Source organism: Euprymna scolopes, chromosome 29, assembly GCF_053919585.1.
Source record: "Euprymna scolopes isolate OS-2025 chromosome 29, ASM5391958v1, whole genome shotgun sequence".
NCBI classification, from domain to species: Eukaryota; Metazoa; Mollusca; class Cephalopoda; order Sepiida; family Sepiolidae; genus Euprymna; species Euprymna scolopes.
This window is the reverse complement of record NC_136510.1, coordinates 21874695-21889694: the sequence shown is the minus strand read 5'-3', so window position 1 is coordinate 21889694 and position 15000 is coordinate 21874695. Positions and strand designations below refer to the sequence as shown.

At 38.9% G+C, this 15000-nt stretch overlaps 1 protein-coding gene and 1 pseudogene across 2 annotated transcripts in view; both read left to right on the top strand.

Annotated features, from left to right (window-relative positions):
• Positions 1-15000, top strand: part of LOC145252539 (noggin-like) — a 112202-nt gene that overhangs the window by 44564 nt on the left and 52638 nt on the right. The window contains exon 1 of one of the 2 annotated variants that reach the window (XM_080112088.1): positions 14780-15000. This exon is cut by the window's right edge and continues 109 nt beyond it. The exons of the other annotated variant lie outside the window; for it this stretch is intronic. The gene's annotated coding sequence lies outside the window, so the exon portion shown is untranslated. Of the gene's footprint in view, positions 1-14779 lie in introns of those variants that run through there. 2 annotated transcript variants of the gene reach the window in all.
• Positions 3680-3814, top strand: LOC145253000 (U2 spliceosomal RNA; annotated as a pseudogene).

Here is a 15000-nt window from a genome sequence, read left to right as displayed (position 1 = left end):
CGAGGGTGTAATATAATTTGTTCAGATTTCATTTAAGGAAATACGGGAAATGAGAGTATCACGTCCAAAAATAGTTTTCCGAAACCTCTAACTCACACACGTAATAGAAATATCAGACGCTAACGAAGCAATATCGGAAAATGCTGAAACCAATGTATTTTTATGTTTTGTGAAGGAGATTGTGACCGAAAAATTGTGATATTCATCGGGAACATTCTTTTTTTTTCTAGGAACAAAGTGTTGTATCTGTTCTAATGTTTCACTTCGTTTAGTATGTTCTAGGTCAATAGTGCAGAAGTTGTTTTATACTTTATCAAGTTTTTCTTCCAATCCAAAGTTCTCCCATTTCTGAATAGCTGACTGTTTCCAACATTAAGAACGGACCATTTGTCAAAATTTGATCTTGTGGTGGAGCATAGTACCATGTTAAAATAATAGTATTATTATTTAAAAACAATTTTTAACATGGGGAGGGTGGTAGGTGTGTCAGAAATTTCGTGAAAATAGTGAATAATTCCATCCCGTCTTTCCAAGCTTATAACTCCTCGAAAAATGTAATTCAAGCCCTAATTTTTTTTCAATTAAAGGAGCAAGGACCAAGGTTTCATTAAAAAAAAAAATCAACGTGTTTTTTTTTTTTTTTTTAAAAAAGGTTTTAAACTTCGGACTTTACAGGTAAATTTCTAAAAAAACAGTTCTTTTTTGTTTTAAATTTGAATATATTATTTATTGGTCTTTTCTCTTCAATTTGTGATATATAAACTTTGGCACATAAATTAATTATTTACTTTTAATAGACATTTCAAAATGGGAGGCGTGAATTATTCGACCCCCTGTTTTCCAAGCTTATAACTCCTCGAAAAATGAAATTCAAGCCCTATTTTTTTTTTTTCAATTAAAGGAGCAAGGACCAAGGTTCCATTAAAAAAAAAAGAAAAAGAAAAAACAAATAACGTGGTTTTAAAAAAAACAAATAACGTGGTTTTAAACTTCAAACTTTACAGGTAAAATTCTAAAAAAAACACTACGTTTTTTTTTGTTTTAAATTTGAATATATTATTTATTGACCTTTTCTCTTCAATTTGTGAGTAAATTAATTATTTACTTTTCGGTGAGTAAATTAATTATTTACTTTTTAATAGACACTTGAAAAGGGGGGCGTGAATTTAAAAAAAAACGTTTGTCTAAAATATTATATTCGGTTTATTGGAAAGAACATAAAATTTCACATTGACACTAAAAATATCGTAAAAATAAGAGTCAATAGAAAAATTTTGATAGATTTTTAAATTTTAAAAATTGAAAAATATTGAGTTCGGAAAATTCATTACTGTTTAAAATATATATATATATATATATATATATATATATATATATATATATATATATATATATATATATATATATTTCTATTACTTTTAAAACAACTTTAATAGTTTATTTTGGAAGTATAATCCATAAAGAAAATAAACAACCCACTTTTAACAGAGACATTACGAGATTTTTATATTTTATTCGCAGTTTCGTGTTAGGGGTGTCAAAAATTCCTACAAAAATTCTGATACACCTGGTGGTGGCATAATTAACTATTCTGTATTTTCATCTAAAAATTTAATGATCACAACTAATGATTTTGGCCAAAACGTTGTTATTCTTCTGTTTCTCCTTCTTCTTTTTTTTTTTTATTGCCATCATATCTTTCTTTTTATCTTTTTCATATCCTTCTCTTTCTTTTTTTGTCATTTTCTTGTTGTTTTTTTTTTTGTTGTTCTGTTTTTTTTTTGTTTTTTTTTCTTTTTTGTTTAGTTTTTGTAAGTTTTTTTTTTTTTTATTTTTTGTTTTTTTACTCTTGTCCTTCTCCTTCGTCTTCTGGACATTTTTAGGAAGACACTAAAAGTAAACAAACAAACAAACGAGGATAAACCGCGTGACCCCAATTGTTGGGTGGGGGCGTATACTTGTACACGCGACCCCTGCGTTCTTCGTGGACGCGTCGTTTTGAACGTTCCCAACATCTTAATATTCTCACGTGACAATTTGTTTTCGTCACGGCAAATCTTAAACGAGCCGTGCTATTAGGCCCCGCCCCCCTCATCACCGTCCAGTGTTAACACGCGATTTTATTTGTTGCAATCTAATACTACGAGGTGCCTTCAATAAGTTTCCAGTCATTTTTTCGTGTGGGCGCTTTTATTGATAAGTATACACATGAAACTCTAATCTCCTTCGAAGTAATCTCCTCCGGCTGCAATTCACTTCTGGAAGGCCCCATGGAAGTCGTCTTGTATGAGCCTCTTTTATCTGCTTAATCGTCATATAGCGACAGCCTCTAAGGTTTTCTTCAGATTAGGGAATAGCCAAAAGTCACAAGAAACAAGGTCTGGACTAAAGGGAGGGTGAGGAACTGCCTTGATGTCCATCTTTGTCAATTAGTTTGTGACGAGAATGATCTTCTCGGAGAACCCTTGGGACAAACTTCGTGCAAATTTTCCGCGTCTTCAGTTCATCGCGAATAATTGTGTACAGTTCCCACACTGACATCAAACTGTGCACTTGTTGTCTCTATACACATACGACAGTCTTTATCCATGAAATTCTTTATTTGGCCAATCAACTCTGATGTTCTGACTTCCTTACTCCTCCCACACCTCTCAGCATCTCTCCCAAACGCCCTGACTTCCTTGCAAAACTGATGCTCAATTTATGCAAGATGGTCCAAAAGCAGTATGAAGCATTCCATACGTTTCTGTGGGATTTTTTTTTTTTTTTTTCAAGTTTAAAACAGAATGTTATCGCATATCTTTCTTCTAAAGTGTCCTCACGTTCACATTGCATTTTTGAAATTCATCAGCTGTGACAATCAGGCTTTAGTAGTGTGTATTCCAATTTCTGCCGTAGCTGTTCATTTGAACTTGAGATCATAAAAATTGATCAGTCATCTCATAAAATGTATAGCAACAACATACTGAACTTTCAAGAGTCTACGGCAATTTAAAATGCTTGTATGAAAAGTGTCTGAAAATTTACTAAAAGCATATCTTATTACCCGCAAGATCATTTAATCGTGGGAAGAAAGGGAACAGTTGATCGTTCGCAGACTTATTTCTAATCAGATCTATTATTGATCCATGCATGTTGGGTGTAATACAAAGAAACAGAGATGCGTTATTGAATTCCTGGCGAAAGTGCATTGAGAATGGTGGTAACTATGTAGAGAAAAAAAAAACACATTCTGCAGCACAAAAATCCATCGTTTTAATGGTACCGCTGTGGTCTTCGTCGCTCTTCAACTTTTTTTAGTTACAAAAATTTGATGCTTGAATTTGGAGCTACTCTTTTATGACAATACACGCCCCGGGCGCCCATGCACAGCCATCGTTCATCGCTGAGAAACGTGTATTGAGAATGATGGTGTAGAAAAATAAATTCTGGAGCATAAAAGCTCGCTCATGTTAATGGTACCACTCCCATTTTCGTAGCTCTTCAATTGTTTGGATTTGTTTGAATTTTTTAAAAAAATAAGAGGCTTTACTTTTGGAATGACCATCTTATATTTTACTAAGACCCCCTTTTTTCTTGAACGAAACACCTTTTTTCTTTGACAGGTCTGTGTGTTTCGCAATTTCAAGAAACTTTTTAGTTTGGTGTAAAAGAACAATGGGAATAGATTTCTTATTCGCTACATTCTTGGCCTTTTGGTCAAGATCAAAGTGTAGTATCTGTTCTTCAGATGCTGCACTTCCATATCCTGTTCTCTTTCGGTGAAGGAGCAGTCCTTCATGACTGAGACAATTTTTTTATTTTTGTACCTTTTCTCCACGTTAAAAAAACGACCCTGGTGTCTAACTCTGTCCCGTGGGGAGGCATAGTAAATAGGTACATTATTATCTCGATATTGTCTTGAGGGCAACAAAAACACTTTCACATTTCCTGCATATACATATTCATTAACCATTAGACGTTTTCAGGCCAATATGTGCAAACAATTAATTAACCGAGATTTTTCATTTTATTATTTAATATATAAAGTAAAGCCAGACTCTTCCTCGATTCTTTTTTGTCATCGATAGTTTTCTTCCTACAAAATCAATATTTGATCCCTGTTCGTCGATTATTTTTTAGGATCCTTGCTCCATGATGTTAGCAAGAATAAAATTTACTTCGTATTATTTGTATTAGAACGACTGTTCTGATCTTGAGTGTTATTTTACAACGTTTCGGCTGATGTAGCCTTCGACCTTCTTAAAATTTCTCTTGATGAATTCGGGAACCTTTCTGTCTAGCTCGAGAATTTGCACGGAATTTCGGACGAAACCCTTTATTTTATCAACGGTATACCATGCAGGCCAATGAAATATTTTTTTGAAAAATATTGAATGGAATGCATTTTTTGTTATTAAGAACAGAGACTAACGTTCAACAAATAAAATTGGTGAATTTGAATCAAATATGTATTTGTAGTCGCAAAGATGCAAGAGTTTTACTTTATTTTTTTATGCAGATACCAGTTTATTAACTTAACCAATCAGATATCACGCATCAGATGTTATGAAACTATGGTTGATCAAAGAGAATAGCTTGGTTGGCTTGCGTGAGGAAGTTTCTGTAACGGCAACCAGCTCCCCGGGGAAATAAACAAGGAAACGTAGACGCTAAAACTTCATTTACATCTAATAGTTGATATGATGTCTGAATGAAGGGTCTTGTGTCGAGTTCTTAGGTGTCATTATTGGCAGGCGCTATCAAATAAATAAAAATTATACAAACATTCATGATAGGAATGTATGGATGCACGGCTAGGAAAAGAAAGAAAACCAGCACCCCCTATCTTTCTTTAAATACCTGACGTCATTTTCAGACAGCCTTTTGACTTCCTGAGATTTGGGGCCTCCATAATATCTCTGTGACGAGGACATTTTGCTCTGGTTGAACGAAGCGAGAATCTCTCGCTTTTGGGGGCTAATTAAGCTATTTTTGTACAAACAAGATGATTTTTATATTTTATTCAATATCTTAGGACTTTATTTTATTTACTTCGAAATAGACCCAGAAAACTAATATTTATTTTTCCAAAGATTTTTACAATTAATTTATTTTAACTTCAAACTTTTTTATTTTCCTCTTGGAAATTAACTTTAGTCTTTAATCTTTCAAATGCATTCAAAAAGTAGTCGGAAACCTACAAAAAAATTCTGATGAACCGGCTTTTGAAACTCTGTCTCCTATCTTTATTCCACCATTTTTGCCCGTACCTATCTATTCTCAAGTCTAAAAGTGTGTTAATCGAATATAACTAAATAATTAACAAGACAAAAAGCCTGTGTGTGCCAGGTTCAAATCCAGTTCCCTCCACAGAAATGAATCAGCTATTAACGCCTGAAAGTATCCTATACCTCTACAAGGCGACCATTCGCCCATGTATGGAGTATTGTTGTCATATTTGGGTTGGTGCATCTGCCACTAGTCTCTCACTCCTAGACAAGGTTCAAAAGAGAATCGCCAATCTGATAGGTCCTGAACTGTCAGCTAAACTTCAGCCTCTGTCACATTGACGAAATGTTGCATCCCTCTGCCTGTTCTACAAGTACCTTTTGGTCAAGATCAAAGTGTAGTATCTGTTCCGGCAGATACTGCAAGCAAAGACTATATGTGGGGGCAACCCCACATATAAGTTATTGGTCAATGTAGGGGCAACCCTTCATACCAATTGTCACTATCCAGCTCCCCTACTCCCCGGGGAGTTGGTCCCCATTTCCCCTTCACTCCTCACATTAGAAATCGGCCTTGTGCCTAATTTGCTCAGTGGGGGAGCAAATAAATACCATCTGTTCCGGCAGATACTGCAAGCTATGACTAGCAAAGACCAGATGTGGGGGCAACCCCACATGCCTGACCTTTAACCAGCTCCCATTTCCCACCTCTCGGGAGCTGGTCCCCTTTTTCCCTTCCCCCTCCCTTCACTCCTCACATTAAAAATTGGCCTTGTGCCTAATTTGCTCGGTGGGGGAGCAAATAAATACCATCTGTTCCGGCAGATACTGCAAGCTATGACTAGCTATGACTAGCTATGACTAGCAAAGACCAGATGTGGGGGCAACCCCACATGCCTGACCATTAACCAGCTCCCATTTCCCACCTCTCGGGAGCTGGTCCCCTTTTTCCCTTCCCCCCTCCCTTCACTCCTCACATTAAAAATCGGCCTTGTGCCTAATTTGCTCGGTGGGGGAGCAAATAAACACCATCTGTTCCGGCAGATACTGCAAGCTATGACTAGCAAAGACCAGATGTGGGGGCAACCCCACATGCCTGACCTTTAACCAGCTCCCATTTCCCACCTCTTGGGAGCTGGTCCCCTTTTTCCCTTCCCCCTCCCTTCACTCCTCACATTAAAAATTGGCCTTGTGCCTAATTTGCTCGGTGGGGGAGCAAATAAATACCATCTGTTCTGGCAGATACTGCAAGCAAAGACCATATGTGTGGGCAACCTCACATATAAGACCTTGGTCAATGTAGGGGCAACCCTTCATACCAATTGTCACTATCCAACTCCCCTACTCCCCGGGGAGTTGGTCCCCATTTCCCCCTTCACTCCTCACATTAAAAATCGGCCTTGTGCCTAATTTGCTCAGTGGGGGAGCAAATAAATACCATCTGTTCCGGCAGATGCTGCACTTAAGATAATTTGTACCAGTCAATGGAGGGGAAACCCTCTATACTGGGACAATTATTATTTTTGGTAACCAGAGTGCCCCCTTTTTGCCTACTTTTAGGGGAGCTGGTTTTTACCTCACATTAAAAACGGCCTTGTGCCTAATTTGCTCTGTGGGGGAGCAAATAAATACCATCTGTTCCGGCAGATGCTGCACTTAAGATAATTTGTACCAGTCAATGGAGGGGAAACCCTCTATACTCGGACAATTATTATTTTTGGTAACCAGAGTGCCCCCTTTTTGCCTACTTTTAGGGGAGCTGGTTTTTACCTCACATTAAAAACGGCCTTGTGCCTAATTTGCTCAGTGGGGGAGCAAATAAATACCATCTGTTCCGGCAGATACTGCAAGCAAAGACCATATGTGGGGGTAACTCCACATATAAGACCTTGGTCAATGTAGGGGCAACCCTTCATACACATTGTCACTATCCAGCTCCCCTACTCCCCGGAGAGTTGGTCCCCATTTCCTCTTCACTCCTCACTTTAAAAATCGGCCTTGTGCCTAATTTGCTCGGTGGGGGAGCAAATAAATACCATCTGTTCCGGCAGATACTGCAAGCAAAGACCATATGTGTGGGCAACCTCACATATAAGACCTTGGTCAATGTAGGGGAAACCCTTCATACCAATTGTCACTATCCAGCTCCCCTACTCCCCGGGGAGTTGGTCCCCATTTCCCCTTCACTCCTCACATTAAGAATCGGCCTTGTGCCTAATTTGCTCGGTGGGGGAGCAAATAAATACCATCTGTTCCGGCAGATACTGCAAGCAAAGACCAAATGTGGGGGCAACCCCACATACCTGACCTTTAACCAGCTCCCATTTCCCACCTCTCGGGAGCTGGTCCCTCTTTTCCCTTCCCCCTCCCCTTCACTCCTCACATTAAAAATTGGCCTTGTGCCTAATTTGCTCGGTGGGGGAGCAAATAAATACCATCTGTTCCGGCAGATACTGCAAGCAAAGACCATATGTGGGGCAACCCCACATATAAGACTTTGGTCAATGTAGGGGCAACCCTTCATACCAATTGTCACTATCCAGCTCCCCTACTCCCCGGGGAGTTGGTCCCCATTTCCCCTTCACTCCTCACATTAAAAATCGGCCTTGTGCCTAATTTGCTTGGTGGGGGAGCAAATAAATACTATCTGTTCCGACAGATACTGCAAGCAAAGACCATATGTGGGGGCAACTCCACATATAAGACCTTGGTCAATGTAGGGGCAACCCTTCATACCAATTGTCACTATCCAGCTCCCCTACTGCACGGGGAGTTGGTCCCCATTTCCCCTTCACTCCTCACTTTAAAAATCGGCCTTGTGCCTAATTTGCTCGGTGGGGGAGCAAATAAATACCATCTGTTCTTCAGATGCTGCAAGCAATGACTAGCTATGACTAGCAAAGACCATATGTGGGGGTAACCCCACATATCTGATCTTGGTCACTGAAGGGGCAACCCTTCACACAAACAGTTTCTAATCCAGCTCCCATTTCCCACCTCTCGGGAGCTGGTCCCCCCTTTCCCTCCCCCTCCCCCTATCTCCACATTAAAAAACGGCCTTGTGCCTAATTTGCTCAGTGGGGAAGCAAATAAATCTTATGTTCTTCAGATGCTGCACTTCATTTTCTTGTTCTCTTTCGGTGGAGGAGAAATCCTTCACGACTGAGACAATTTTTATTTTTGTACCTTTTCTCCACGTTAAAAAACGACCCTGGTGTCTAACTCTGTCCCGTGGGGAGGCAGAGTAAATAGGTACAAGTACTTTAACGGTGAATGCTCTAACGAACTGCAATCACGTGTGCTCCCTCGACGTAAATACCCCCGACAAACCTGGCAAGCAGCTAAATCCCAGCCCTTCACAGTAGAGATCCCTAGATGCAAGAGAGCCTTCTACTCCAGTAGTTTCTTCCCCAGAACAGCTAGACTTTGGAATTCCCTTCCGGGTACCTGCTTCCCCGACTATACCGACATGCAGAAGTTCAAGTGTAACGTGACCCAACATCTTGCTGCCCAACTTCCTACACAGTACCCCTGATGCTTATGTCCCTGATAGTAGCCCCCTACAATAAAGTGGCAATGTGCCTTGTTTGGGATGAAAATGCAATAAAAAAAAATTAAAAAAAAACTTTTTTACTAACATTTGACCTTGTGTCTGACCTCGTAGGGATGGGATAAATAAATACGCCCAGAAATACTCACCATTACAGTGAGTGCGTATGGGGGAGCGATTTTCTCACCATATTTCTCTCCTGAATTATTGTCTAAGAAATTTGCAGATGTAATAAAGAGATATATAGTTTCATGCCTTTTCGAACGGATATTAATAATATAATGAATAACACCACAGAGAGCGGATGTACTGATATAGAAGCTTTATCCGGCTATTTCTTCATCACTGTCAATATGGCGCCGACAGCCGATCTCTCTTTCTTTCTGTTTCTCTCTCTCTCACTCACACACACACACACACACACACACACACACACACATATATATGTGTGTTTTCACACACACACACACACATATATATATATATATATATATATATATATATGATGAGTGCCACTCTCTCAGACACTTAAAGTCCATGAGCCCAAAAATGACTTCCATCGCCACAGGACCATTTTTATAGACAAATGCCTGAGGAGTATCTGTACACAGATGATGTTATCGAGTCTTAGCTTTGTACGACAGCTAAGTCTCTCTCTCGGTTCAAAATGTTGTGATCCAGCAACAAACAAGAGCAAGATAGCCAGCAACAAGTTAAACTGCAGACCAGCTTCATGCGGGTACTGGTCTCACGCTTTCTGGATTTTTAAATCAGAGATTTGCTTCTCCTAGAAAGGCTGCCTTCACCACGGCTTACGGGAGCTCTCTCCACCCCAACACACAAACACACGTGGTGCTAGTTGCCCGTTGACCCCGAAAAAGGGATCATTTACCCTTTGGAAGGACTTGTTTTTAATCCTTAAGGGAGACTAGCCTACCTCCTCACTAAACAAGTCTGGTGGGGGAACCAGTTTAGTCGCCAGTGACCCAACCATGAGGCAGGTAATACTGGATTACATGGTACCAGTAGCATATAACATGACCTGACATACAATATATATATATATATATATATATATATATATATATATATACTAGCAGGTTGTCTGGCAATGCTTGAGAAATCACTTTTGCCCTATACATGACGTCATACACTACATGGCATGACGTCATTGTGACCAAAATCCAGCAGAATATCTGTATTCCTGTTTGTTCACAATGACGTCATAACATATAAGATATATTCCATCAGTAAATGCATAATGTATGACATCATAGTAAACGTTGTGTTATTGCGAAGGAAAATGTACACAGACACACAGACAGACACAAAGACACACAGACACGTTCTCTTTTATAGATATACTAGCATGGGTGCCAGGCGTTGCCCGGGTGTTTGGAGGTGTATGCTGAGCAAAAAAAAAAAAAAAAGGGTCAATTTTTTTTTTAATTTACTCCCTATTATGACCCCTTAACATGTATTGTATTTGTATTGTTCAACTCGAGTTATTAAGTTAGATCCATGTCCAAGGAACCTACATCTAAAATTTCAAGTGTTTAGACCCGAAATTGGTGGAGGAGTTTTGTAGAGTTCTCAAAGGTCAAATCGTTGAACTTTGACTCCTTACCAGCCAAATTTCTGGCTGAGCACCAATTAGAAAGATTTTCCCAAACCTCACTACCCTGTATATCAAATTTTGCGTGTGTAGACTGAAAATTGACAGAGTTATTGTGTACGGAAATGTACACACACACACACACACACACACACACACAAACACACACACACACAGACACTTTCACTTTTATATATATATATGCATGTATGTATTATATATAGTAGCAGGGCATGTGGAAATTCCACAATGGCATCTTTCATATTTAATATATTGTTACTGGGCAGACGTTCAACGTGAATGGAGACCCTGCGATATTATTGTACCTATTTACTATGCCTCCCCACGGGACAGAGTTAGACACCAGGGTCGTTTTTTAACGTGGAGAAAAGGTACAAAAATAAAAATTGTCTCAGTCGTGAAGGACTAATGCTCCACCGAAAGAGAACAAGAAATGGAAGTGCAGCATCTGAAGAACAGATACTACACTTTGAGGTATTAAATCTTTTATTCATGTTAAAAAATACAGTCAAAATCAACGATGAACAAAAAACTTAGGCACATGGCCAACTCTACACTTTGATCTTGACCAAAAAAGCCAAGTATTGTAGCCCTTTTGTTAAAACTGCAAACGTATTTATCTAAGTAATCTGGTTAATGTAGTGTCAGAGTATATCTGGTTATTACAGTTTATCCCCAATTTCCTTCTAGGAGTCTGTAACATTTCCCAATTTATAGACAACTCTTTAGATAGAACAGATACTACCCTTGGATCCTAGCCAGAAGATCAAGAAGTATATATTTTAGTTTCATATATACTATCCAAAAGCGATATCATTTTTATTTATTTATTTTTACATTGCGTCTTCGGTGATCAGGAGATCCTATTTATTAAAAAGGAGGATAGAAGGTGCTAACATACTACGAACATTAAATTAGTATATCTATATACTAAACTACTGGGTAAAATTCAGTTCTAAGTAAATTTACAGTATAAAATCGTCTTACTACAACCACTGTACATAATTTTCCTTTCTTCGTACCTAAACTTAACAGAACGCCCATAAACAAAATTTCTTTTGAAGAACTTTCCATCTTTGTGACACAATAGCATTTGACTGCCTTCCAACTAACTACAATCTGGTCGTTTTTTGTCCTATATGAACATATTCTTGTCAAGCCGTCATAAAAACAGAATTCTGATCATTTCACCTCTCGTCTCCAATCCTCTCAAGATGTTGTTCATCGCTCAACCAATATTCTTATTAACCCTTATCCTCGGACGGCTTTTCGGCCTCGATGGTGATCACTCATTAGTATAAAAAATAGCTTTCCGCTTGAGCAGGCTTTAAAGTTCGCATAGGGTCGCGGCTTTTTAGCGTGTATTTCTGTTTGTCAGTATGTATGTATGTATGTTTGTCAGTATGTATGTATGTATGTTTGTCAGTATGTATGTATTATGTATAGATGAATGTATTTACTTCTTTCTCCTCAGAGGAACATGTGATAAAAGGTCAGAAAGTAGGAAGAGTCAAGTTAGCACTCGTAAAGAAGGAACACTCTGATCTGGCCAAAATTTTCTGAACGATCCCGTCAGCATTCTCTGATCAGGATGGCGCAGGCAGTAAGCAAGGAAGTATAAACTTGTAGAGATTGACACTTCAGTCCTCAGTGAGTTATACAGAAAAATTACGGAGTTCGACACGATACACCTGAAGAAAGTCAGAGGTTACCTCGACCGAATCGTACTGAAAGTAGCACTCAATATGAGAATAGTAGTTTGAATAATCCGGCTAATACAAAATACCAATCCCCATCTCAAAAATTCAGAAACAGGTTAACATTCTGAATTTTTTAGATGAGGCCTGATATGAAACTATGACGAAAAAAAGCAAAAACAACCCCAAGAATACGAAACCATCTATGGAGTCAGTAACTTTTCTCCTTTCTTTTCCAAGATGGCAACCAGCATGCCTTACAAAGGTCAAATGCTACACCGACCGAAACGTTTTTTCTTTTTTTTTTTTACATAGGCGTCACCACTTATCAAGGCCGATAGGCCACTCAAGGATAAGGGTTAAAGAGTGTAGAGTAGTCAAAAGGACAATATAGTAATCGATAGTAATGGAAGTTTGGTAAATTTGTTAACTTAAGTGGAACGGCTCATCAGAAACTTGTTCACGTTGGACTTGAAGACAACCATATTATAGACAGCTGGAAAGCAGGAAAACGGAAGACAATTCCACAGGCGGGCAGTTCTAAGAAAAAAGCTTTGATCATGGAATCTATGTTTAGGTTTAGGCACAGATAAAGAGTGGGGAAAATTAAGCCAGCGAGAATATGGTTGCATTTCTGCTTTTTTCTGCTCTGGGTCAGTTAACACTTTCCCAGTCCGCAGCTATAACCAGCTGCTATGTCTGTAGCTCGGCCCATGGCACACAGTCGTCTGACAATTTTAGTAAAAGTTTGGAAGACTAACAAGTCCTGCATTTTGTTTAAAATTTCTTGAACCGACACTTGCTTAAAAGCCATTTCATGCTGCCACGTGGTTAAACCTCGCACCGCTATGTGCTTTTTTCCTCCTTGCTTTCTTTTTCTTTTTTTCCTTTTGCTTTCTCCGTTCTGCCGTCACTTCGTGCCACAGCTTGGTCATTTGCAAATGCGTTATGCCGCTGCTGCTGCATACATGTCAATAGCTTTGTTACGTTGCCAAAACCATAATTTTTCATTTCTCCTTCTGTGTACCTAAAATATACACATCTTCCATGAGCAGAGTTTCTTTCCAAGAACTACACGTCTATGGACAAAATACCACAGTGCTGCTTCTCAGATAACTATATAACGGTCGTTCTCAAGTCCAATGTTAAATTCTTGTTGAGCCGTCTCTAACCTTCTGTAAAACAGTTACAGAATTCTGATCATTTCACCTCTCATCTCCAATCCTCTCAAGATGTTGTTCATCGCTCAACCAATATTCTTATTAACCCTTATCCTCGGACGGCTTTTCGGCCTCGATGGTGATCACTCATTAGTATAAAAAATAGCTTTCCGCTTGAGCAGGCTTTAAAGTTCGCATAGGGTCGCGTATGTATGTATGTATGTATGTTTGTCAGTATGTATGTATTATGTATAGATGAATGTATTTACTTCTTTCTCCTCACAGGAAGATGTGACAAAAGATCAGAAAGTAGGGAGAGTCAAGTTAGCACTCGTAAAGAAGGAACACTCTGATCTGGGCAAAATTTTCTGAACAATCCCGCCAGCATTCCCTGATCAGGATGGTGCAGGCAGTAAGCAATGAACCTACTCCACTCTGAATAGCAAAGCTCTTAAAACAAACCTCCTAGGTACTAATTAGGAAGAATACCTCAGTCCGATGGGTAGAGGGCCATGTAAGAATGTAAATGGTTTCGAGCTTGTCAGGCTGATTGTCGAGAAGGGACCATCGACGTATTCTACTCAAGTCTCCAAGTAACTGAAACTGACGCCGATTCTCGTCAGATCACCGAAGTTAAGTAACGTTGAGCCTGTCTAGTACCAGATGGGTGACCATTTGAGAATTCTAGGCGCTGTATGTGCTTTCCGCTAATCTCTGCATTGTTTCCAGTCATCCTGAACCTCTACTTGCTACTGGTATTCAACAGTCGCATATGAAGAGGTTTGGTTAGAGACCACAATAATATCACACGCAGGCACCCTTACAGTGGGTATCCAGGCACCCTTACAATGGGTATTCTGTCAAGACTGAAGGAAGCCTTTTTTATGTATGTATGTATGTATGTATGTATGTATGTATGTGTGTATGTATGTACGTATGTGTGTATGTATGTATGTGTGTATGTATGTATGTATGTATGTATGTATGTGTGTGTGTATGTATGTATGTATGTGTGTATGTATGTATGTATGTATGTATGTATGTATGTATGCACAATGCCAAAGAACGCCAGAGTTTAGCAGGGCTTAAAAGCCACCTTCGTGCGACCCATCACCGATTTGTTTTCATGTTTCTGTATATATATATATATATATATATATATATATATATATATATATATATATATATATATATATATATATATATATATATATATCAAGTAATGGTAATATTCGAAAACGAATTTGCTGCCATCATCATGTATGTATGTACGTATGTATGTAACACTGTCTGCCCAAGTGGCATTGTCTTTCTATCGTGGTATCGCCGTCTACCGGATAAAGTAAGAAGATTCCCTCTTCCTCATTTCGTTCCTCCTCTTTCTCTTCTCTTTATCTCTCTCTTTCTCTCGCTCTTTTTCTTTTGCTAAATATAAAGATAAAAACTACACACACATGTACTTCTTTTGTTACAAAAGCCACACCACACCCTGACCTCCCCCCCCCCCAAGTACCTACCTTCCCAGCAACCTCCGGTGACTAGCGTCTTTCGTTTTACTCAGAAAAGGAGATGTCGTCTCGCAGAAAGCGGAAGAAAAATCGCGCATTTCCGTGTTTAAATAAAGTCTGACAACATTTTTCTCATCGACCGACTAACTCTCCTTCCTTCCTTCTCCATCTGTCATCTGCATCATTCGCCTCTTACGGTCGCCAGTCTCGCTCTCTGCTAATTTTATCTGACTTCTTTA